This window comes from Spermophilus citellus (genome assembly GCF_964194105.1).
Source record: "Spermophilus citellus genome assembly, chromosome: 15".
NCBI lineage: Eukaryota > Metazoa > Chordata > Mammalia > Rodentia > Sciuridae > Spermophilus > Spermophilus citellus.
Window position 1 is genome coordinate 69,712,071 of NC_138195.1, and position 10,493 is coordinate 69,722,563.

The 10,493-nt window shown below is 41.6% G+C and overlaps 1 pseudogene across 1 annotated transcript in view; it reads left to right on the forward strand.

Annotated features, from left to right (window-relative positions):
• Positions 1-9,878: 9,878 nt before the first annotated feature.
• The window catches only part of LOC308634422 (synaptophysin-like protein 1), a 4,991-nt pseudogene continuing 4,376 nt past the window's right edge, over positions 9,879-10,493 (forward strand). Inside the window, exon 1 of the transcript in view lies at positions 9,879-10,475. The product of the transcript in view is annotated as a synaptophysin-like protein 1 (transcript). The remainder of the gene's footprint in view (positions 10,476-10,493) is intronic.

Genomic DNA, 10,493 nt, shown 5'->3' on the forward strand with positions numbered 1-10,493 from the left:
AAGTTTTTCTGTTTATTGTGGCAACAGTTAAATAGCAGTCCAATTTAGCAATTGCTTAAATGTTTGAAGAGTCAAGCATCTGGAGAATGGGAAGCAATAATGCAGCCCCTTCTGCTCTGCTTTAATCTTTCATTCAACAAGCACCATGAGCCAGCCATATTCTAGGCTATGTGGGAGACATGAAGTTGTATAAGAGGGCAGCACTTCCCATTAATGAGTTTAAAATTTAATAGAAGAGGTTGGCTATACACATATCTGCAACGTGACATAATACAATAGTAGACAGGGCATAAGAAAAGTGCAAAGTGAGTTCCTGAAATGACTGGGACATTAGGTGGGAAGCTGGCCTTTGAGCTGAGCAGGAACAGGACAGATGAGAGGGTAGGATCTTCCAGGCAGAGGCAACTTCAGGGATGAGAGGAGAGTCCAACTTCCTCCTCTGTAAAGTCTTCTCTGACTCTCTCCCCTCTTGTCCTCCTTCCTGTCCCCATCAGACAATCTGTGGTTTGAACATGCTATCATTTTGACAGTGACATTGTAACTAGTGTTTGCAAGTCTGTTGCTCCAGAAAACTATAAACTATTTTAGGGCAGGGGTATGTCTTCTCATCTTTGTTTTCCTAAAATTTAGCATATTTTCTAACAGGGGTACTGCTCAGTAAATTCTGAGGGAGAAGGGAAATCAAGTACTGACATCAGGAACCAGTGAGAATGACAATTTAGCAGAAATAAGAGGTTCATGCAATGAACAGTGGGAATTGAAGCTCCTACAGAAGGTTGGCAAGTGTGTATGATGGTATCAAGCATTGGTGAGGAAGTGGAGCTGTGGATGCTCCTGTATGCTGCTGGTGAGACTGCAAGTTGGTGGGACTGTTTGGAGAAAAATTTATCAACATCTCATAGAGTCATAGATATTTGTGTCCTGTGCTCCAGAAATTCCAATTCTGTAATTGGAATTGGAATTGGATATTTATTCGAGGAGATGTAAAATATTCATAGCAAATATTGGAAATAGCTGGGCACTGTGGCATATGCCTGTAATCCCAGTGGCTTGGGAGACTGAGGCAGGAGGATCACAAGTTCAAAGCCAGCCTCAGCAACTTAGTGAGGCCCTAAGCAACTCAGCAAGATCCTGTCTCAAAATTGAATGGGCTGAGGATGTGGCTCAGTGGCTAAGCACTCCTGGCTCAATCCCTGCTACCAAAAAAAAAAAAAAAGTTGGTAATACATTCAATGTCCATCAACAGGATAATTGAATTAGTAGGAATAGACTCATGAATCAGAGTGTGGAAATATTGTAAACATAATATTAAGTGGAAGAAAAAACCTAAGGCTATAGGTTTCCTGCTATATTTTCTTAAACTTGGTGGAGAATATATGGTTGTTCTGTTGTGTTGTTTATAAAACACTCTCAGTATCCTAGGTATTGTACAAAGCGTTATTTTGTTGTTGTTGTTGTTGTTGTTTTAGTTGTTGATAGACCTTTATTTTATTTATTTATATGTGGTGCTGAGAACTGAACTCAGTGTCTCACATATGCCAGGCAAGTGTGCAACCACTGAACCATAGCCCCAGCCCACACAAATTGTTCTTTAAAAGTTAGTTAGGCCAATGATATGGTAGGATTAGAATACAATATTAAGGAGATGATGGGCTGGGGTTGTGGCTCAGTGGTAGAGTGCTCACCTAGCATGTGCGAGGCCCTGGGTTCGATCCTCAGCACCACAAAATAAAGAAAGAAAGAAAGAAAGAAAGAAAGAAAGAAAGAAAGAAAGAAAGAAAGATAATATTGTGTCCAACTAAAAAATAAATATTAAAAAAATTAAGGAGATGAGGCTCTCTTTGGTAGTTAACTAACAAGCTTCTTCAGATGCTCAGTCAGGTAAGGGATCTCCTGATAAGCGAGTTTCAAGTCAGCTTAGAAGAGAGCTGTGTAAAACATTGGGCAAATGCCAATGACACAGGAGGCAGAGGCAGGAGGATACCTGTCTCAAAATAACAAATGAAAAGGGTTGACGCTCCAAGGCAGAGCACCCTGGGTTCAATCCCTAGCACCAAACCAACCAATCGACAAATAAATGCCTACCACAAAGACACCTTATCACTAGAGGTGGACAAGAAACATCCCTCCCTGCTGAGGTGTTCACTAGCTCAGGTTCAGATGGAACTAGAGAGTAACTGGAAGCAGCTTAACTGTCCTAAAGACCAAAAGAAGGCTTTAGGGCCAGTGGCAAATGTGTAAGTTGCAAAGAGCCATGGGGAGGCAGAGCCAAGAAGCATGGTTTCTCCCCCAAGCCCACCACTTCCAAGTCTTTGTCAGAAAACCAGTGTCCTGTTTATAGAAAGATGATGAAGATGAAGGACAGAGTATTTGAATAAGAGAGAAGAGAAAAGACAGGGATTTCCAAATGACGGGTCATAAATTCAAAAGAGAGAAGAAGAACAGAATATCAAGTGCATAAAGAAAAGAGCAAGTTCTGGACCACAGGAGAGGAGGAGAGGACATGTGGAAGATAATGTTTCCCCGGGGCTGAGCCAGGGGAGCCTCAGCCTCTCTGGGAGCTTTGGCACAGTGATTCAACCCAAACTCAGGAGGCAGGACTAGACTGCATTCGCCTGTCTAGACACTGGAAAGTCCAGGTAGTCACTGCCTCCACTATAACTTGTGAGTCTGCCCTAGTGAGAAGCCCCCCAATTCATCCTGTGAGTGGTATGTCTGCCTGCCACAGAAAAAGCCATCTGAGTAAAGAGAGTCTGAACCAGCCCAAAAGCTCATCTCCAAGATGATGGTAACACTTTATAGTCCCCATTCATCACATATTTATATATGCTCATTACACATGTATAAGTATGTATATATCACATGTGATAATATAAATGTATATATCACATATAAACTATATTTCACATATATTATTTTGCCGCAGTCTGGCTGGGCACAGAATCACAAGCCACTCACAGCTTTGTAGATTCAAACAGCAACTCTTTATTCCCGAACTCACACCGGCCCTCTACAAACACGTTCTGGGGAAATTCACGTTCTGCCGGGAAATTCACGTTCTGCCGCAAAATTCACGTACTCCTCCAGGCTTTGAATCCCAAATACTTTTTGAATCCCATGAGAACTCAACGGGAACTCAAGGATCGGACGTGCCTGAGGCAGCAGGATACGCCTTATTCCCAGCAGGGTACACCTTAAACCTGGAACTGCCCTAAACCCAAGGACGGGATACTCCCTAAAACCTGATCCGCCCTAATCCAGTAGGATCCTCCCTAAACCCGGATCCGCCCTGGTCCTTGAGCAGGGTCACCTTTCGCAAACATACATGCAATGTCACAGCAAATGTCCAAGGCAAGTCCATTTCCACGAGTCCTTCCTCTAAGTAACATGGGGTATGCTGGCAAGGAAATTTCGATGCGTCATTCCTACTTGGCAATGGCTCTCAGCATTATTTCTTGATGTTATATTATATTTTGTTTAGGAAGGAAGGGAGGAAAAATATTGTTCACATTTTGCAGAAGAGGAAACTGAAACTCAGAGATTTCCAAGTTATATAGTGATGATACTGAAACTCAAATGTAAATTACCTCATTTTTCCTCTCTGTCACTCAAGGCTATGGATGCCAAAGTCAAACTCCACTTTTGGCCCTAGCCAGAAGAAGCACCTTACCCATAAATCTAGAAAGAATTCTTTATATTCTTGTGGACTTACAATTGGCAGTTTGACCCCATGATTCTCTGTAATAGCCCCCAAATTTCTACCTTGGCCCTTATCTTCTGTCCCTTCTTTCCTGTTCTGTCCACCCCTTTCCCTTTCTTCTCTTATCTCATGCATCCTTAACCTCTTGCTTTCCCCCATCAGTTCCAAGGGCAAATTATCTAGACATGGCTCATGTGGCAGTGTCAACTTCACCCATTCTCCACACTCCCAAGAGATTTCTGGGCAGAAATGTTTTCCTTATGTGGACTGTCTGCCATGAAGGATTTTTGAAACTGTGACCTGTATGTGGGAATAAGGTCAGGGTCTATGACCTATCTCTCAACCTGCTTCTGTTGCTGAATGACACAAATATCAAAGTCCCTAAAGAGTGACAACTGGATTCAAGGAAATGCCTGCCAAGTTCCTTGACATACACACCCCCAAGGCTCATTAGGCTCAGTGGAAGTGTATCCTACACCTTCCGATGGTGTCATGCTCAGAGGGGCAGCTCTGTGGCCTAGGTGGTGGCTCACTCATGCTGTGCCATTAAGGAACTCAAAGGGTAGTTGCTCTTTTTGTCCAGAGCATAGACTTCCATCATAGTGGCTCAAAATATCCTCATGCATAACACAGGAATCATTGCAGACCACAGCTGCTGTAACCTTGGAACCCCCAGCAGTAGGTTCTCATATAGATGAAGGAGTTTGAGCCGTGGCCCAGGCTCTGGCTGTTGTACCACTTGGTCAAAATGGATTGTCTGGGAGAAGGCCCTGAGAAAACTGGACCATGAGCTGGATTGGACTGACCCAGCTTCCTCCTGACCCCTACCCTGAGAATGATCTTCATCCTCACTCCCTGGCCACTAGCTTGTCTCTGGTCTCTTTTATTGGATCCCTCACAACTCACCCATAGACCTTGGCCAAATCCTCAGTTGACTCTGTAAAATGCATTCTGAGGTTCAGCCTACCCTTTTACTCCCAATTTTAACTCCTGGTTTGGTTCTCAGGTCAATATCCTGACCTCTTCCCACCTCCACTTAAACTCCAGTTTAACCTATGAATTCAACTTGACCCTTTGACTCAGCCTGGCCTTATCTCTGGGCATTTGTCCTGACCCTTTGGAGGACGTCCCTGCTCTCTGGCTTGTGGTATTGGGCCATTGAACAGGAGAGGAGAGAGGGTAAAGGAGATCCCATACTCACATCCCAGAAGTCTGCCATGTTGCTGATGCCTAGAAGGAGACTCCAGTATTTGATGGGGAATGTAGGAAGAGCTCAGGCATCACTTTGGTATAGTAATAGACACTGGAGCTTGTCATCCCATAGGTCACTAGAAAGCAACCCCAGCAGCTGTGTCCTCACAGTTTCCATTTCTATTCCCCAGAGGAAACAGGAAAGCCCACTGCCCTGAGCCAGAGATACTACCTAGATAGGGAGCCCATGAGACTCCCTAGAGTATACATTGATGACTTTTGCCTGATTATAACTAATATAGCTAAAGAATGGTGAATTTTTATTCCATTATCATTACTGCAGTTAGTAGATGGCATTCTTTTTTAAGAATATTCCCTTTTTCTCCATTTCTTCTTCCTCCCCCTTTTCTTCTTCTTCTTCTTCTTCTTCTTCTTCTTCTTCTTCTTCTTCTTCTTCTTCTTCTTCTTCTCCTTCTCCTTCTCCTTCTCCTTCTCCTTCTCCTTCTCCTTCTCCTTCTTTTTCTTCTTCTCACCTTCCTTTATTAATTTATGTATATCAATTTTAACTCAGTCATTTCTGGATTTTTCCCCTATGGGTTAATATTTGTTTTATTATTTATTTTGTTACTCAAAATTTTTGGCCAGGTCATAAAAGTCAAAGCATGACTAAAGAAATTTTCCATATTAAAAGAGACTTTTAAAGCATTCAGTAAACATACAATAATGTTTTAAAACATGGAATAATGGGTTGGAATGGTAGTAAGATCTGTTCATTAGACAATAGCTCTGTTGAGAAAAACATGTCCTGGCATGAACTTGGCATAGCCAAATGAATATGAGGTTTGGAGTAAGACAGATTTGGACAAATCCCAGCTCTGTCACTTAATATATAAATTTGGGCTCTAAGTCACAACTTTCTCAGTTATAAGATGGGAAATATAATACCTTTCTTATAATGTTGTGAAGATTAAACATGACATCTTCAGAATGCATAGAAAACAGTGGGTGCCTAATAAGTAGTTACAGTCATCTTGTATGCTCCTCAGATCAAAGGCTATGTTTTATGCATTTTAAAATATTTAATGGGTTCTCAGAAGCCTTTTATTGAGCTAAGAGCAGGGGAAAAATAAAAATGACTATCATACAGGGTGGAATGAAACAAGTGAATCATTTACAAATTGAGTAATATGTTATGATTCCCTATTTGCTCCTAATAGCAATGTCATCAGAATAGTCCAGGAAAACTTCTATTTAATAGATGCTGGAAAGAGGCTGGAACATTCCTTAGGCCAAAGGGGAGAACAATAAATTCATACAAGTCTTGGGTAAGAGAAATGGAGCCAGTCTTTGGCCGACCTAACGAGCACACACAGCCAATAACACTTACACAGGGTGAGATAGAAATGGTGCTGGCAAAACTCAATCTCTCCATAAGTCACCCATCCAGAGAATTAGGTGGGCATCAAGTTGAGAAGCTGCTGCAATCTGAACCCAAAGCAGGGCAGGGGGATCCCAGACTTGCTAGGTGGGGTAATGAATCCAGTTCCTGTGGCTTTCTCTGCTTCCTTATCCCACTGATGAGCACTTGAGCATGTCACAGAATTACCTGGAAGGCTTGTTAAACCACACATTGCTGTAGGTTTGGGTGGAGCTCAACATCTGCTTTTCTAATAAGTTCCCTGATAATATTGGTGTTACCTGTTCAGTGACCGTACTTTGAGAACCATTTCCCTAACCCATGCAATCAATCCCACTGTTTGCATAGAGACATCAAGAGACAGTGGGCTTCCTGGTGTCCATTTCAGTGACTCTCAAGATTGGGAGTGGGAAAGAGGGAAACACACCTCTCCTGGGGGCTCTCAGAACCTCCCTGGATTGGGAGAGTTCAGGGAGCCATCTGTGAAATGTGCATGAACCAAATCAATGTGGAAGCCATTGGGCAGGAAAGCCTGGTATTGCGAACTCCCAGCAGCAACCCTTCTGGTTTGAGACTGCCCAGTACATATGGCTTCCTACCTACCTCCATCAATAACTCAGCATAGCATCTGAGATGGGGTGACCTTCTGGAACCACACAGCCTCTCGGAGATGGGTGTGGCTTGCCAAGATGCCAATTAAACTGTAAAATGCAAGACCCCTGCCACACCAAGAAGCAAGACTCCTCCCATTGAAACCTTATCCCTACCTTTGATGTGCTCTACCTTAAATAAAGAACCAGAGACATTTTTTAGTTGTTCAGTCCCAGCTAATAACAGAACTGGAAAACCTATATGGCACTCCTCTTTATCTAATGTCTGAAATAATTACTTTTTACTAATTATTTCAGACTTTTTTTTTTCAAGCATCTCACACCTTCTGAGCCAGAAACTACCTTGGTGGGGTGCTGGCCACCCCACAATAGGAGAGCTTCCACAAACTACACAGTCCTCTTGGAACACATCCTCCCTGCCCCAGAGGAAAAGCACTGAATCCACTGTCCACCTAAACCAGTGGCAGTCACCGAAGGCATTATACCTTTTGGTACACTGTGGTAGAAGAAATATGAAAACCACTTGTTGGTCTTTCCTGATGTCTCCACATCCACGATTAGTTTCTATTCCGGTAATAAGGATCCTAGTTTGACTTTACTGAGAAGAACCAGCCTGCCTAACTGAATGTGACAGGGACTCGACATACCCATATCATCATCGTCCTTCTCCATATCAGGGAAATAAATGACCAGAGGAGGCATATATTGCTATGTGCCTGGGGGCTTTTCATTCAATCTGGCAACAACTGTATTTGGCATGAGCTATTATTATTCCTGTTTTATAGTCTCAGAGAGTTTAAGTCACTTGCCCAAGGAAACAACTAATGGAGCCAGGATTGAATTCCAACTCTCCCTGCCTCCACAATGTACCAATTCTGTACTTCTCCAAGGACAGAACTATAGCCAAGGGACAGAAGTTACAGGGACAAAACTCAGGCTGCTTAAGATTCAGCCCTTCCCAGTCAATAGTGCTTTCAGCCATAAAATTGGCCACTTCATAAACAACCAATGTCCTGCTGGGAGTGTTGACATCTTTTGAGGGTTACAAAACCTGGGTGCCTGCACTGGTCAGGGCCTGGCCCTCCTGGTTTTTCCCTTAAGGTTCAGTGAAGAAATGGAATTGCTCTGTTCATTTAAAAAGGTGACACTGGTTCAGAGAATGAGTCAGAATTTGATTCATTGTATTATATGAAAAAATTCTGCCACACATGCTATATCATGTGTCTCAGTCTTGGTCTGGGATCAAATTCACAGTTGCCCAATCATAATAAAAACAAACATAAATGATCCTTATTAGTCACCAGGCTTGTATGTATTTCTTCCACAATCCTAACAAGTCTATAAAGTAGGAATAATCATTTCCTTTTTATGCAGATAACTGAGATCCAGAACATTATTAACTTTCCTAAAGATAATAGAACAAGTAGAACATACATTCAAACTCAAATCTGCCTTACTCCATAGACCATGGATTTACCCACCATTCTTCACTACACTAAAATATCACTTACTATCCTAAATCCTTCCAGTTTTGGACTGTGACCTTCCTTCCATATATAGATTCAAAGAGTTAGGATTGTACAAGTTTACATGGGTCCTGTTAGCTAAACTCTATTTGAAGGATTTATTGTCCCAGTCTGAGTGAAAAAGTGAATTGTGAAAGCAGTTGGTAAACTCAAAACTCTTCATGGTAAAAGGAGCTTCAAATGTCTTCATTCTGGTGTCAAATGGATCACAGTATGCAAATCTGTATCAAGAACTGAACTCTGACATAGATGAGTCCCCCAAGAAGGAAAAATCACATATTTTACCTGGATCATTTATAATATCAAAAATTGCAAGCCACCTAAATGTCCTACAAAAGGGTATGGTTAAGTAAATTGTGATCTCATTGAGCCACTTAATGGAGTATTATACACCTATTAGAATGATAACAAAAACAATGCAAAATTGTATCAATGCTATCATTACAATTAAATCTTTTTTTAAAATATTGACCTTGAGTTCACTGATAGAGCACTTGCCTAGTATGCACAAGATTTTAGATTTGATACTCAGCACATAAGTGGATTTTATTTCTTGTCATTCCCATGGAGTTCAATTAAAGCTGTAATAATAATAGAATATAAAATAATAACATTACTTAATATGGTCTTTCCAGTTGTATGTTTCCAAGTTACAAGAGGTTTTAATGTCCATATCTTCAATATTGCACTCTGAACTCTGTTATTGCTTCCCTACTATCATGACATTCTTTGAAATATCACACCTCTCCTGGATTATCTCACTCTTGTTGCCAGAAGCTACATCCAACCCTGACTCTAGGACTTGGTCAGGAAACTCAGGCCAAAGCAAATCCTCAAAAGCCCCTCCCTTGGCACCATTAACAGGTTCAGGGTTAAGTATGCAACATATTTCAGCCCCAGCAGTCATAGAGAGTGAGTTCTGGAACTTTGTGGAATTTCTCATACTAGATGTGCATGAGAAAGCCCCAGAAGAGTCAGTCTTAGAATGAAAGTCACTATGCAGCTGGTGGAAATGAATAGCAGAAGCAGATAGACAATCCATTGAGCTACTGAATTTATCAGCCCTGGACCCTGCTCTTCTTTGGACTTTTGTTACCTAGCTGGTAAATCCCCTAATGGCTTAAGCCAGTTTTCATTGGGTTTTATTTCATTGTAACATAGTTCTTGTCTATTGGAAACCTTGACATTTAAAAAAAAAAAACTATTGCATTATTTCTGAGAAAAATAGAGCTAAAAAAAATCAGTGAACAGATGATTTTCACATAAATCTGTGCCAGTGTCTACATTTTTTTTTTTTTTTTTTTGGTGCTCGGTATCAAACCCAGGGCCTTGTGCTTGCCAGTTTATTAAAATATGTTCTTGTTCTCTATTAAAGAGGGCCTGCTAGGCTGGGGATATAACTCAGTTGGTAGAAAGCTTGCCTCATGGCCGATCCCCTCCTCCTTCGCCCAGCCTCCTGACTTTCTTCCCTCCTTCCCTCAGAGGATGTCCGCCTTCCAGATCAACCTCAACCCGCTCAAGGAGCCGATCCGCTTCATCAAGGTCCTGCAGTGGATTGCTTCCATCTTTGCCTTTGCCACCTGTGGAGGTTTTAAGGGCAAAACAGAAATTCTAGTGAATTGTCCTCTTTTAAAAGTTAATGAAAATCATACTGTTGAAGCTACTTTCGGTTATCCATTCAGGTTGAACCAAGCATCATTTCGTTCACATCCTGTTGTAAATGTGTGCAATGGAAATTGGTCAAGTCATTTCCTCATAGGAGATTACTCCTCTTCTGCACAATTCTATGTTACATTTGCAGTCTTTGTATTCTTGTACTGCATTGCTGCCCTTCTGCTTTATGTTGGTTACACGAATCTATACTGGGATAGTCGTAAACTTCCCATGATTGACTTTGTTGTTACTCTGGTTGCCACTTTTTTTGTGGTGGGTGAGCACATTGGCCTGGGCTAAAGCTCTTACAGATATTAAAATAGCTACTGGTCATAATATTCTTCAGGAACTTTCATCTGTAAACAGCCAAAAGTGATGTGTTTATTTTCATTCTG